The sequence below is a fragment of the Stenella coeruleoalba genome, assembly GCF_951394435.1.
Source record: "Stenella coeruleoalba genome assembly, chromosome: 5".
Taxonomy (NCBI): Eukaryota; Metazoa; Chordata; class Mammalia; order Artiodactyla; family Delphinidae; genus Stenella; species Stenella coeruleoalba.
The window spans coordinates 66,427,046-66,442,328 of record NC_137150.1 but is presented as its reverse complement, the minus strand read 5'-3'; the positions used below and the strand labels follow the sequence as shown (position 1 = coordinate 66,442,328).

The following is a 15,283-nucleotide window of genomic DNA, read 5'->3' as shown; positions in this document are numbered from 1 at the left end:
TCTTTGTTGCGGTGCACGGGCTTCTCATTGTGGTGGCTTCCCTTGTTGCGGAGCACGGGCTCTAGACACGCGGGCTTCAGTAGTTGCGGCATGCGGGCTCAGCAGTTGTGTCTCACGGGCTCTAGAGCGCAGGCTCAGTAGTTGTGGCGCACGGGCTTAGTTGCTCCGTGGCATGTGGGATCTTCCCGGACCAGGGCTCGAACCTGTGTCCCCTGCATTGGCAGGTGGATTCTTAACCACTGTGCCACCAGGGGAGTCCACAGGGAGAGGTTTTACGGCCACAGAGCTCAGAGATGATTAGCCTTGACAGGATCCATTAGGGGAATAGCAAGATTGTATCATGTTTGCAGTCAACTGATTCATGCTCCTCCGTGTCTTCCCAGTTCTCTAGAAAGCCTTCATGGAGCACATCTTCCTCAAAGCACACCAAAAATAATCTTTGTTCTAACTCAATCTGGATGACTCACTAGGCATTAGTTTATGCTAATCTCCAAAGGTCGCATTGCTGACTGAAGATAAAATGGAGACTTGGGGCTTCCCTGGTGGCGCAGTGGTTGAGAGTCTGCCTGCCGATGCAGAGGACACGGGTTCGTGCCCCGGTCTGGGAGGATCCCACATGCCACGGAGCAGCTGGGCCCGTGAGCCATGGCCGCTGAGGCTGCGCATCCGGAGCCTGTGCTCCGCAACGGGAGAGGCCACAACGGTGACAGGCCCACGTACCACAAAATAGAAAAAAAAAAAAAGGAGACTTGAATATAGGTCCAGTGACCTCCACCCAAGCCATCACTATTTCAAGCTCATTCTGTCATTTTCTTATGGTATAAACATAGTGAAACAAGTGAACTGAGATTCTTACAAGCCAAAGACAAAGCAGACACTGGGTAAGTGTTTACTGAATTGATTTGCTTCAGATTTGAGAGCCTTTCAGGATATGCATGGAAAATTCTGAGTTAAGAATCTCTCCAACAGAGAGAACAGAGAGAACCAGAAGCAATGCTTCTGGTTAAAAGAAAGGGAGCATGGTCTGAAATTCTCCTCACTCTCAACGCTTTTGCTGTCTGTCTGCTACAGCCTTTGTATATAGCACTGCATGACTTATATGATAACCGTTTCAGTGCATGTTTTGTCTTCCCTAAGAGACAGAAAAGGATGATTTGTGACTGATTCATATCTGAACCCCCACTACACAGAGTCAATCTAATGTAAAAATTAGGACTGGGCACCCTGCTCCCATCCATTCTCACATAGTAACCAGAGTGCTATTCTTCAAATACAAAAGGAATGATGTTACTCCCCTGTTCACTCTATTAAATGACACCTTTTTGATTTCAGAATCAAATCCAAGTTACATAATATGGACTACAGGTCCCTGTATGGTCTGGCCTCTGCCCAGCACCATCTCATAGCAGGCTGAGAAACTCATTGTTCAAGTCATGGTTCAAATGCCTCACTCAAAGGAGATTTCTTAAACTCCGATATAAACTTGTCCCCCTATTACATTTTTTTAAGCTTTCTGATCCTTTTCCATTTTCAGCACTTCTCATAGTTTGTAAGAAGGAACGATATGTTAAAAGTTTAGTAACTGGTACCACATGAACACTGACAAATCAGAATGGACACCAAAGTACAGAGGGTAGGGCAATGCCAGTGAGTGTCATCTGAGGATCATCCCTATGTGTGTGTGTGTCGTGTCTGTGTGTGTGTGTGTGTGTGTTCCATGAGGGCTGTGACTGTGCCTGCGGGGCTATTTACTCTGTTCCTGTCAAACAGCCTGCTCTAAATAAATAGCTGTTGAGTGGTAAAGGAGTGCCAATCATAATCATTTTGGAGGCCTTTGGGCTAGGTGAGTAACTGGGGATGAAAACTTCCAGCTAACTAACTCTGTAAGATTGGCTGTTGAGCCTGTCTGTAGCTTACGTTCCTTATCTGTGAAATGGAGACAGTACTCATCGCCTAAGTTTGGGGAGAGGATTAAGGGACATGATTCTCAATCGGTGGTTTGTAAATGAGCTGTTATTATCATTGTCAGGGACCTAAGTGTCCTTGGGTAACCCCAATATGTGCCATTCCTCAATGCAGTCTAAAGACAGGCGAGACAAAATTAAAAGTTTAATCAACAGGAAGAGGAACAGGAAGAGACATGAAGGAGAGAAAAAGGGAGATGAAGGAGGAAGAAATAGGGAGAAACAGAAGTAAAGAAAGAAAGATGAGATCATGCCTTATTATATGCCGGCCCCTATGCTTGTACAAGTATTAGCTCTACATCTCCCCACCACCCTTTGAAGAAAGTCACATTGAAAGCCACTGAACTAGAATACGGTAGTAGTGTTAGTGATGGAGGGTCAAGAGATCTGGTTTAAATCTTGGTCCTATGGTTTCCATCCGCTCTAACAATGCTGCAATATTCAACTTCTACTCCACCAAGAGAAGGAAAGAATTCTTGATAATCTGTTTAACATTCTCCGTCTTAGTCAGAAAGAGACGAGGATTCTGAAATGTTGTATCAGATATCTACATAAATTTCTCTAAATAGATTGTATCTACTTAGCAGCAAGTTATAAGCTGCTGCCTAATAAACCAGACTTGTTTTTAGTCTCAAAAATCCTCAGATTTTAGTTTAATGGTTTTACTGAAAATGTCAGCACTCCATAATGAGATTTATTTTAAAAGGTAGAGGATGGATTCAGGAAAAAAAAAAAGAGAGAGAGAATTCTTTTTAGGAACAGAGTGCTCTGCTGTGACACAGACTGCATAATTTACATGTCGGAAAAGTCTGAATCCAAGTAAACACACAGGCTTATACATGGTTTGGGGCCACCATCTCTAGCTTCTGGGTGGTAGATTTATTTATTTAGACTTCAATCACACCTTTTTTCCCAGAGAACTCTTGGAGAAAGCATTGAATTTTATATTCCTAATATTAATATAAGTTTGGCGGTAATATTCAGAACAAATATAGGAGTAGAAATAACAATAACATATTGTGTTTGTGTAGCCCACGGACATTCACAAAGCTCTTGAATATCAATGCTTTTGTTTAATCCTCCCAACGATCTTTTGGACTAAAAGCTATTACCCTCATTTTAAGGATAAGAAACTAAGGTCCAGAGACCCTTAAAATGACTTGCCCAATGCTTGACACCTAGCAAGTAGTAGTTCAAGGCCCTGAAATAAGTATGGAGACAGCAAATCCAGGCATAGTGTTTGCTTTCTCCATGGGACCACTCACCCCCAAATAGAGGACCCTTCAGTGTGGTGTGCAAGTGTGGTAAGAGCTATCTCTGGAAGGAGCTGATGTGATGATCTATACCACTCCTGAAAATGTTATCTCTGGGAAACAAAGCAAACATCTATGACTGTCCCCTCCAAACTTTGACCTCTTCCAGTGTTCCTATCTTGGGGGAAAACCCTTCTTCCATCCGGTTATGTATGCTAGAGACTTAGGAGTCTTTCGGGACACATCCTATTTCTTCACCTCACATGCCAAGTCCTAAACATTCTACTACCCAGACATCTCTCAAAACCATCCACTTCTCTCCAGCTAGACTTTCACTATCTTAATCCAGTCTTCCCACATCTCCTGCCTGGACTCGTGCAGTCCCCTTCTCACTGGGCTTGGGCAACTAGCCACCTGGACCTGGTTTATCTACATATACTTTATTTCCCTCCCAGCCTCATCCCATACTGCAATGAGGTAGACCTTTTTAAAAACAAACCTGGGGCTTCCCTGGTGGCACAGTGGTTAGGAATCCACCTGCCAATGCGGGGCACACGGGTTTGAGCCCTGGTCCCGGAAGATCCCACATGCCGCAGAGCAACTAAGCCCGTGTGCCACAACTACTGAGCCTGCGTTCTAGAGCCCACGAGCCACAACTACTGAGCCCACATGCCGCAACTACTGGAGCCCGCACACCTAGAGCCCGTGCTCCACAACAAGAGAAGCCACCGCAATGAGAAGCCTGCACACCGCAACGAAGGGTAGCCCCTGCTCGCCACAACTAGAGAAAGCCCTCCCGCAGCAACCAAGACCCAATGCAGCCAAAAGTAAATAAATAAAAAAATAAATAAAAACGAATCTGTCTGTCCTTTACCTCCCAACCCTGGCTTCAAACACTTCAACAGTTCCCCATAGCTCTTACAAGAAATGACAATTTTCACCTGGTCTAAGAGGCTCTGTAGGGTCAGGTCTTACCTATTTCTTCAATGATATTTCAGACCTCTGCACTCCCTTCTCCTTGATCTACTTTCAGTTTCTTGGACTCAACGATGCCCACTCCTGCTGAAGGGACTTTGCACGTGCTGTTCCCTCTGCCGGTCACGTTCTTCTTGATCTTCTTTACTTAATTAACTCCTATAGTGCTGAGCTCAATTACTCCTTACTCTGGAAAGCTTTCCCAGACCTCCAGGACTACCTCTCTTCTTTCTAATATATACTTTCATAGAACTTCACACCTCTCCTTCACAGCACTTCTCCCAGATGCAATTTTATAGTTATTTCTGTGATTACCTAATTCATGTCAGTCTTCTCTCCTATACTGTAAACATCACAAAGAGAGAGTCAGTTCTTAGCATGGTGCCACCACTGTAGTAGGTGTCCAAAAACTATTTCTGAAATGAATTGGTGAAGAATTAACAATTCTTGTGCAGTGCAACCTATATGCTTTGCCTCATGCTGCTTGAAGAATTCTATCCACAGTTGTACAAATTGAAATACTCCCTCATAAAACAGCACATTTTCAAAAAAAAAAAAAGTAACATTGGGAAAATGTTCATACCAAAAGAGTGAGAAAGAGGAGTATACAAAATGGCACCTTCAGTGTACTTCCAATTTTGTAACAACAGCAAAATATGTAGATCAAAATGTTAACACTGATTCTATCTGAGTGCTGGGATTTCAAGAGACTTTCATTTGTTCTCATGCTTTTATTAGCCAAAGTTTAATTTTTTATGATAAACTTTCTACTTTTATGATAAAAGGGATATATCTTTTAAAATTTTTATTGAAATACAGTTGATTTACAATGTTGTGCTAGTTTCAGGTATACAGCAAAGTGATTCAGCCATACACGCATATATAAATATATATATTCTTTTCTTACATTCTCCTCCTTCATAGGTTACCACAAGATATTGAGTATAGTTCCCTGTGCTGTACAGCAGGTCCCTGTGGGCTATTCATTTTATATATGGTAGTGTGTGTATTTTAACCCCAAACTCCTAATTTATCCCCTTCCCACTATCCCCTTTGGTAACCATAAGTTTGTTTTCTATGTCTGCGAGTCTATTTCTGTTTTGTAAACAAGTTCATTTGTATCTTTTACTTTTTTTAGATTCCACACATAAGTTATATCATGTGATATTTGTCTTTGCTTGCTTAGTATGATAATCTCTAGGTCCACCCATGTTGCTGCAAATGTTGTGAATTCATTCATTTTTATGGCTGAGTAATATTAAAAGAGATATTTTTTAAGTAAAAAAATCACCTATCCTTCAGGTTCCCAGCTTAAATGCTACCTGTTTAATGGCACCTTCCCCTCACCTCCCTCGCCCCCAAGTAGATACCATCTCTCTTTCCGTTAAATACACACAACCTTTATCAAGGTTTCAATTGTGGCCTTAGTCACAATTTTCTGTACTTCTCCTTCCGTTCCCCACACACATGATGGAAGACCCTATGGTGTAGAGTCAGTGACTGAGCCCTATCTGGGTCTCCTCACTGTGCCCAGCATAGAGCCAAAGAGAGAGCAAGGTCTTAGTAAATGAACAGAGCATGGAATAAAAAATTAGAATCATAAGATTCATCCCCACAGTGATGAGAGCCTGTCTCTCCTGGCAGAGAATTTGCTACATTCTCCTACCACTGCTGTTCCTCAGCACTAGCTGCATTTCCCGTCTTTGATGGGAAAGGGGCCTAGACCTCCTGGTGGAAACAGGGAACCTAGTTGCTCCCGGAGATTTGCAGTTTCCTGGTACTACAACAGTTTGGCCAGCAGAGGGCAACAGCGAACCACCAATGACAGGTGGGACCCATCCGAGCAAGTTTCCAGGACCCCCACCCCATTACTCAAACCATCCCAGATGCTTTGCCAGTCGCCCCAGCCCTACTCCTAACAATACTCTCAGTTGCTCTTTTAAGTCTGTGTCAAATCAGTTTATGGTTTGGAAATGATTTTTCTCCCCCAAATATATTCTTCTAATATTATTCCCCCAAATATACACACACATGCATGCACACGCACACACACACACACACACACACACACCACTAAGACATCGTCTCTGATATTGAATAGAATGATTATACCTGATTTACAAATCAATCTTCTTTCCTGTGCCCCCTAGCCTCTTAGAAAAACCAGCCCTTGAAAGAGGAAGACAGCTCCTTGGCTAGCCAAGAATCAGCAACTCAGGAGGAAAACACTGAATCATTCATTCCACACATATTCCCTGAGCACCCACTGGGTTCCAGGCCCTGAAGAGAATCCAGTTTGGGTTTACAATTCAAACACAAACAGATGAAAAATGCATGGCATTGAAGCAGAGCAATTTGCCTCCCCCTGAGTTAAGTGAAGTCTTATAAAACATTTAGCTAAATAACCCACATGCAGTTCTTTAAATCACTTGGTTAATCTCTCCCTGGGCCTCTCCAATGTGTTTAAAATAGGGGACCCTCCAAGTAAACACAGCATTCTAATAAAAACCCGATGTCCACAAACCTTCCCTGTTCCCGTCCCCTGACTTGACTTCCTGTGGTTCATTTTTTTCCCACTACCCCATGCAGCCGGCCATGTACCTGGCCCTGCACTTAGCTACTGGGAATACTGAGAAAAACATTCAACTCTTAAGGAATACACAGTTTTCTAAGATGTGAGGTGAAATCACCTAAGGAAGAGTTAATGGGTATGATGAGACTGGATAATGAGAACACAAGTCCACAGACTCAGGTGTCTGGATTCCCAGCCCATTGTCCACAGGGCTGAGGAAAAGGAACCCTAGGTATCTATTTGATGTCCTTAAAGAAGACTCTCTTATCAGCTTTTCATTTCCTGCTGTTTGGTGAAGATCTCAGTGTTGGAAAAGCACGAGTTGCAAAGTACGGATGATTCTCTGGAGGTACACTAAAAAGGCCTCAGGAATATTTATTCATTTCTCCAACACATCTTTAACACGTACCACTCAGTATAGGACAAAGTGTCCCCGTAAAATATGGACAAGGATGAACCTGGAAACATCCACTTTTGTATCCACAGAACTACTTTTTGCCTGAGTAAGAGAAGTCCTACCATGAAATTTCATATTGCTCCAATTGAGTGCAGAAAAAAACAATGGTCACTTTTCCCCCTGGAAAACAAAGTCCGCAAGATGGGATCCATCACGTTTTATGAAACAGCAAGGAAGCCAGCGTGACCACAGCAAAAGGAACAAGGAGGAGAGTGGAGGGAGATTTAAGCAGAAGCCACATCTCGTGCTGAAATCACCACAATTTCTTTGCAATTTGAGAATGTTTTCACGTTAAATGGTTATTATCCCCACTTCACAGGTGGAGGAACCAAGTCTTAATAAAGTGACATGCATCTAGTACCAATGACAGAGCCATGGTGAGAATCCAGCACTTCTGACCCCCCAAGCCCAGGCCATATACATTCCATCTAGCGGCTTCTCCCACGTGTCTTCCCCGTGCAGCAGGCATTTGTGCTCTCCCCCACCACAGTACCATCAGTAAGAGGATATTTTAAAAGCTACACAAAAGAGAAGACTCTGGGCACACCCCATCCTTCTCTCTTTCCCACAAAACAACTAAATAGCTGTTGCATAGCTACTGGGCACACCAGGTTCTAATAAGAGGCCCACCCCCGAGGGGCTCTCTCCTCCCCGCCTCCCCCAAATTCACTTTAGGGGATTCACTTGATCAGAAGCCAAAGAAGCAGCAGGAGAACAAGGACTAATTTTGAGGAGGCAACAGAGAGGGAAGAACAGAGGGATGGGATACAACAAATGCTCACATCTTGCCACCTCCCTTGTTTTATTCTTTTAAATGGGAGAGATATTTGCTTACTGTACTGTGTTAGTTACACCTCCTTGGGTACAGGAGACACATCCCACATCAGGCAAGTCCAGGAAGAGGAGATGTGTTACAAAAATACTCTGAGGAATCCCACAGAAACCTACGAACAGGAACCATAACACAGTAGGGATTTAGGAAACCTAGAAAGTCACAAGGAATGAAATGCACTCTCGAGGGGCTGTCTCTCTCATGATGTCTGTGTATCGCTCCATGCATCTCATCTGTTTCCTCCTGACCGATGTGGCCTTCTGCTTACTGCCAGTGTTTGCTCCTCTTTAATTCCACCTTGCCTATGACCCTATTGTTTCCTTAGTCCTGACTATACATGAACTTGCAGAATCTGCTCTCGTAGCTAACTGGCCTCTGTTGTCCTAAATCTCCCAGTTCAGACTCTCAAGATAAGGGATTCTGTGAGCCCAAATCATTCCTCTCAGTTGTCTTTTTGAGTCTCACATCAGCTAACCGATTAGCCCCCATTTGTCCAATCAGCTCTGGCCAGGGGCTGAAGTTATATAGTAGAAAATAGGATTTGCCAGTGAGAAACACTTTATTCTTCTTTTTTAGAATTGTTTTAACTAATTCCTTTGTCTTTCCCTAAAAATTTTAGAATAGTGACTTCCCTGGTGGCACAGTGGTTAAGAGTCCGCCTGCCAATGCAGGGAACACAGGTTCGAGCCCTGGTCCGGGAAGACTCCACATGCCACGGAGCAACTAAGCCCTTGTGCCACAACTACTGAGCCGGCACGCTAGAGCTCGCGAACCACAACTACTGAGACTGCATGCCACAACTACTGAAGCCTGTGCACCTAGAGCCCATGCTCCACAACAAGAGAAGCCACTGCAATGAGAAGCCTGTGAACTGCAACTATAGAAAGCCCGCGTGCAGCAACGAAGACCCAATGCAACCATAAATAAATAAATATTTTAAAAATAAAATAAAAAAATAAAACAGGCAAGCTGAAAAAAAAAATTAGAATAGTTTTGTCCATACCTACAAAAATCCTGCTGAGATTGAAAGGAATTATGTTGAACCTGTATGTCAAATTTGACATCTTTACTATATTGATTCTTCCAATCTATGAACATGCGATTTAGATCTTTGTTTCTTTCATCAGCAGTTTGTAGCTTTCAGTGTGTAAGTCCTATACATATTTTGTTAGATTTACACTTAAATATTTTTCTTTTTTTGAGTGATTATAAATGTTATTATATTTTTGTTTGTACCTCCTCAGGAGCTAGTGTATAGAAATATAATTGATTTTTTATTTTTAAAAAATTATTACTAAAATATTTTTTGTATGTTTATCGTGTACCCTGCAAACTTGCTAAACTCATCTAATAGTTCTGGAAACTTTTTGGTAGATTCTTTGGAATTTTCAACATAGACTATCATGCCATCTACAATTAGGAACAGTTTTTATTCCTTGCTGTTTGACCTGTATGCATTTTATTTACTTTTCTTGCCTTGTTACACTGACTAGAACTTCCAGGACTGTGTTGAATATTGGTAGTGAGAGTGGACGCCTGCCTTGTTCCCAATTTTACGGGGAAAACATTGTCTTTTCCCAATAGCATGATGTTAATTATTATAGGTTTGATATAGATGTTCTTTATCAAATTGAAAAGGTTCCTCTCTGTTATTTTCTGAGGGATTTTGTCATGAATGGGTATGTTGAATTTTGTCAAATGCTTTTTCTGCATCTATTGATCTGATCATATGATTTTTCTTCTTTAGCCTGTTAATATGGTGGATTACATGGATTAATTTTCTAATATTGACCTAGCCTTGAATCACTGGAATAAACCCCACTTGGTCATGGTACATAATTATTTTTTTTATATTGCTGAATTCTATTTGCCAAAGTTTTGTTAAGAATTTTTAAATCTATATTCATGAGGGGTATTGGTCTGTAGTTTTATTTTTGTACTGTCTTTGTCTGGATTTAGTATCAAGTTAATACTGGCTTCATAGAATGAGCTGGGAAGCATTCCTTTCTCTTCTATTTTCTGGAAAAGATTATGTAAATTGGTGTTCATTCTTCTCTAAATGCTTAATAGAATCCTCCAGTAGAACCATCCAGGCCTAGATGTTTCTTTTGGGGAAGGTTTTTTTTTTGTTTTTTTTTTTTGCGGTACGCGGGCCCCTCACTGCTGTGCCCCTCCCATTGTGGAGCACAAGCTCCAGGCTCCAGATGCGCAGGCTCAGCGGCCATGGCTCATGGGCCCAGCCGCTCCGCGGCATGTGGGATCTTCCCGGACCGGGTCACGAAACCGTGTCCCCTGCATCGGCAGGTGAACTCTCAACCACTGCGCCACCAGGGAAGCCCTGGGGAAGGTTTTAATCACAAAGTTAATTTCCTAATTGTTATAAGGCTACTTAAATTATCTATTTCACCTTGGGTGTGTGTATTGAGGAAACGGTTCATTTCATCTAAGTTGTCAAATTTATGTGTGTAGAGTTGTTGGCTATAATTCCTCATTATCTCTCTGGTGTTTGTCGGGTCTGTGTGATAGCCCCTGTTTTATTCCTAATATTCGTAATTTATGACTTTTTTTGTTTTTTGGGTCATCCTTGCTAGCAGTTTGTCAACTTTATTGAAATTTTCAGAGAACCAGCTTTTTGCTGCTTTAATTTTTCCCATTGTTTTTGTTTTTTATTAACTTCTACTTTTATCTTTATTACTTCTTTCCTTCTCAGCTTTGGGTTTGTTCTTCTTTTTCTAATTTCTTGAAGCTGAGGCTTCTACTATTGACTTAGGATGTCCCTTCACCCGATTGGAGCACTTTTCCTTTAATGCTGTAAATTTCTTTCTCAGGACGGCTGTAGCTGTATCCCACACAGCTATGGATATGTTTTGTCTTTATTTGCGTTCAATTCAATGAACTTTTTAATTTCTTTGAAACGCTCTCTTTGACCTCAGGATTATCTACCCATATTTAGAAGTATGTTGTTCTGTCTCCAAGCATGTAGATATTTTTCTGTTATCTTTCTATTACTGATTTCTTCTTTGATTCCACTGTAATCAGAGAACATACCCTGTATGATTTCAATTCTTTTAAATTTGGTGACGTTTGCTTTGTAGTGCAAGATATGGTGGATCTTGGTATATGTTCTGTGGGTGTTTGAAAAGAACACGTATTCCGCTGTTACTTGGTGGAGAGTTCTATGAATGCTGATTGGGTCATAGTGTTGGTAAGTTCTTCTAAATCCTTGCTGAAGTTTTGCCCATTTTTTTATATCAATTATTGAAAGAATGGTCTTGAAGTCTCCAACTGTAATCATGGATTTGTATTTCTCCTTTCAGTTCTATCAGTTTCATTTCAAAAATTTTGCAGCTCTATTAATTGGTGTATACACATTTAAGATTTCTCTGTCTTCTTGGATGAAAGGATTGACCCTTTCATCATTATACAGTTTCCTCTCAATTTCCCTGGTAAGTTTCCTTGCTCAGAAGATTACACTTTTACTAATTCACATAGCACAGCGTTTTCAGAAGCCACAGCAATTCTTAAACTCGGTAGTTCTTTCCATTGAACATACTAGTGGAAGCAGAGGCTCTTTTCTCTTTCACATTGATTACTCTTCCTAAACCCAACCTACTTTCCCTACAACAGGGCATTTTGGGATAACCTAGGGACCCAATAGAGTGGAGACAATTTCCTCTTTGTGTATCAGGCAGCACGTTTATTCGTAAGAGACTATAATAGTTGTCTGTATAACAGCTGTAGTGACCTAAATGTGTTGATAGCCTCAATATTAAGGTTGAGGTCTTACTTGTTTTCTTTAATAAACCACACATTGGCAGTCCCCTAAATAATCAAGACTAAGTTTAAATTATTGGGCAACTATTTCCAGAATCTATTGCCTTTCTAATAATGTCAACACCCTATTTAACTCAAGACAGCGATGCCTATATAGTGGTCATGAAGGAAACAAAGGCAGTGGTGTGCTGTAAATGGTAAACACATTCTAAAGTAACAATAATGATGAAGCCCTCATTTTATTTCCTTGGTATAAATTCTCCTGTCATGACTGATTTCAATATCCCAAGGTGACGTCACTGGACCTGGAGTTGGAAGAGATGCACACAGCTGGCCATCACGAGTGGGAGAGCCGAGCACACACCACTGCATCAGGGAATGAAGAGGGGCCAGTGTGAGACAATGGGAAGTGACAAGGTGTTGGCAAACTGGAAGCACATACCTTAACTAAAAACGTTCAAATTCAAATTTTGAAAAATACTTAGCAGGGTGGAAATGGCTTCTGGATCTCCAATTTGTGACTCAAGAAAAAAATGTGATCCATGCTCCTTAGCCTGGTGTTCAAAATTCTTTCCTTTCTGGTTCCTTCCTGCCGTTCCAACTTCTTTCTAGTTCTCTGACTCTTGCTCATTAATCCAGCCATAGAGAACCGTCTGTGGTTCCCTGAGCCTGTCTCAGTTACTCTGCACAGATTCTTCCCTCTTCCTGAGATGTTCTTTCCCATCATATCTTTTTTGGAAATTTCTCTTCCTCCCTTGACCTATGTCAACAATACAGACACACTGAGTTCTGAGCTCCCACAGAATAATTTGTAAGACTGTGTATCAGCAAGTATCATACTGTGCTGTGACTTCCTCCTTCCCCACAAGACTGAGAGTTCCTTGAAGACAGAAATTTTGTCTTACTTGTTTCTGTATTTTCATCATTTAGGGCAGAGTATGGCTTACGTAAGGAGCTCGGTAAACACGTAAATGATTGTATAAATGGGTGAATATTATTATTAATAATAATAACCATTATAAAAGCAAACTCTTAGGTGGCACACACTATGTGGCCAAAATTGGTATAAGCTTTGTATATATTTTAAATAATTTAATTCTTACATTAATATCCCTCTTTACATAGTCATTTTATAAATGATAAAACTGAGGCCCAGAGGACGTAAGAGACTAACATACCAAGGTCACGTAGCTAATGAACGATGGAGCTGGGCATTTAGCTTCATCAGACTTTCTTTTCACCTCTTGGCTCTTCCTGACACCTCCTTAACTCGTAGCAGTCTTGGGAAAACAAACACTTCCAAGTACGTTTGTGACTGCAGCATCTAAATGCTCTCACTGTCCTATAATTCAGGTTACTTAGGGACCATTAGCTATCTGGTTGAGGCTGTTGCCATGGAGGAATTTATAGAGAAAAGCAATGTGTTTAATTAAGTGGTTGTCGAAAACACCCACCCAGTATAAATGGATTCTGGCAACAGAGGTGCTTTTGTTCCTGCCAGAGTCCTGCCACAGGTCATTAACATCTTGATAGATTTGAGGCATTTTCAGCCTGAGTGCTTTCACCCAAGGATGGAGGAAGTCTCGTTGGGCTTTGAGCTGCTTGGAGGCCCAGGGTAATAGAGTTAGGACTCGATGGATGGACCCTGCTAGTGTCAGTGAAGGGCTTCAGGCAATAGATGGCTCTATCAGAATTAGATGCAAGTCAAGCCCATGATCAGTTCTGAGCCCCTACCAAATGCCAGACACTGTACTAAGTACTGGGAGGTGGGCCGAGCTGGGCTTGGACAAAGGTGACTCCGAATCAGGCCCTGACTTAAGGAATGCTTTCCTCACAATGTACACCATGAACTATATTATGTTGTATAAGGTGAGCACAGAGAAGGGAGAGAAGATTATTCTGGTTGAATTAATATGGAAAGGCTTTACAGGCACAGTGTCCCTGAAGGACAGGAAAGGTCTGGATGAACAGGAAGGAGAGAAAACATACCAGATAGAGCAAATTGGATGAGTACAATCATGAAGCCAAGGTATTGTGTCAGGAACTCTGGGGGAACGGCAGGTAATTCAATCTGACTGGCAGCATTTGTTAAAGGGCATAATGGTAAATAAGGTTGGAAAGGGAAATTCGGTCCATGACATGTAGGGTCTTAAAGATGCAACAGAAGGGTATATAGGCAGTGAGAATCCACTGATATCCTCAGAGCATGAGCGTGAGAGTGATCTAGACCGGTGCTTCTCAGACTTTAATGATAGGAATCAACTGGAGATCCTGTGAAAATGCAGACTCAGGTTTAGTATGACTGGGGTGGGTCCTGAGGGTCGGCATTGCTTACAAGCTCCTAGGTGATGCTGCTGCTGCTGATTCCAAGACCACACTTTGAGTAGCAAAGTCTAGAATAGATGAAAGTATGCAAAAATGAGTGGGGTTGGGGAGGAGATACACTTCAGGTTGTTAATTTGTATATTACATTTATTATTCATGACTAAAATGTTTAGCAATCCCCGATTCCTCCGTTTACTTGGGGTTTTTATGTGTGTCTTTATTTTTTAAATTATTAGTAGCAGTGTTTTTCATTATAAAAACACCACTGCATCAGGGAATGAAGAGGGGCCAGTGTAAGACAATGGGAAGTGACAAGGTGTTGGCAAACTGGAAGCACATACCTTAACTAAAAACGTTCAAATTCAAATTTTGAAAAATACTTAGCAGGGTGGAAATGGCTTATGGATCTCCAATTTGTGACTCAAGAAAAAAATGTGATCCATGCTCCTTAGCCTGGTGTTCAAAATTCTTTCCTTTCTGGTTCCTTCCTGCCGTTCCAACTTCTTTCTAGTTCTCTGACTAGAAAGCATTCCTAATTATACTGTGACAAGATAAAGTACGATTGACCTTAGCCCATCAACGGCAGCCACCATTCCCTACAAGTATCTGACTTTTTAGTTGATTCTGGGAAAAGACTAAATAAAGTCAAATGGACAACACAAGGCCAGAAAGATCTGGAGAGGAAAAGAGGAAAAGGTCTCTGAACCTGCCCAACGAATCACTGTCCTCCTCCCTGAAAACAATAGACAATCAATGAAGAAACCAGACACAGGCACAAAGATCATTTAACCAATTTAAACCGTGGTGATGGCTGTGTTGGGAGATAAAAAAATCACAAAAGGCAGCAAGAGCAGTACAGTGAGAAGACAACTGGGCTGAGAGAGAGGTCCCGAGAAGTCAAGCTGTCCTGTGACCCTTAATAAGTGGTTGCCCTTAGATAGGTCGTTTAATCTCTGGGTTTCTTCAACCAGAAAATAAAACCAATAGTTCCTTCTTGCCTTCTTCCCTGGGTCTGTTTGAGGATCAAATGTGAGTGCAGGTGTGAAAGCAAACACAGGCATTGCTTTGGGGGTCAGTGAACTCCAGTGGCACCCTGTGCCTGGGAAATCGTTTGGTCTCCTGTGCCTCAAC

At 41.7% G+C, this 15,283-nt stretch overlaps 1 protein-coding gene across 1 annotated transcript in view; it reads right to left on the bottom strand.

Moving 5' to 3' along the window:
- Window positions 1-15,283, bottom strand: part of TPRG1 (tumor protein p63 regulated 1) — a gene marked incomplete at its 5' end in the record, with an annotated part of 111,242 nt that overhangs the window by 73,408 nt on the left and 22,551 nt on the right.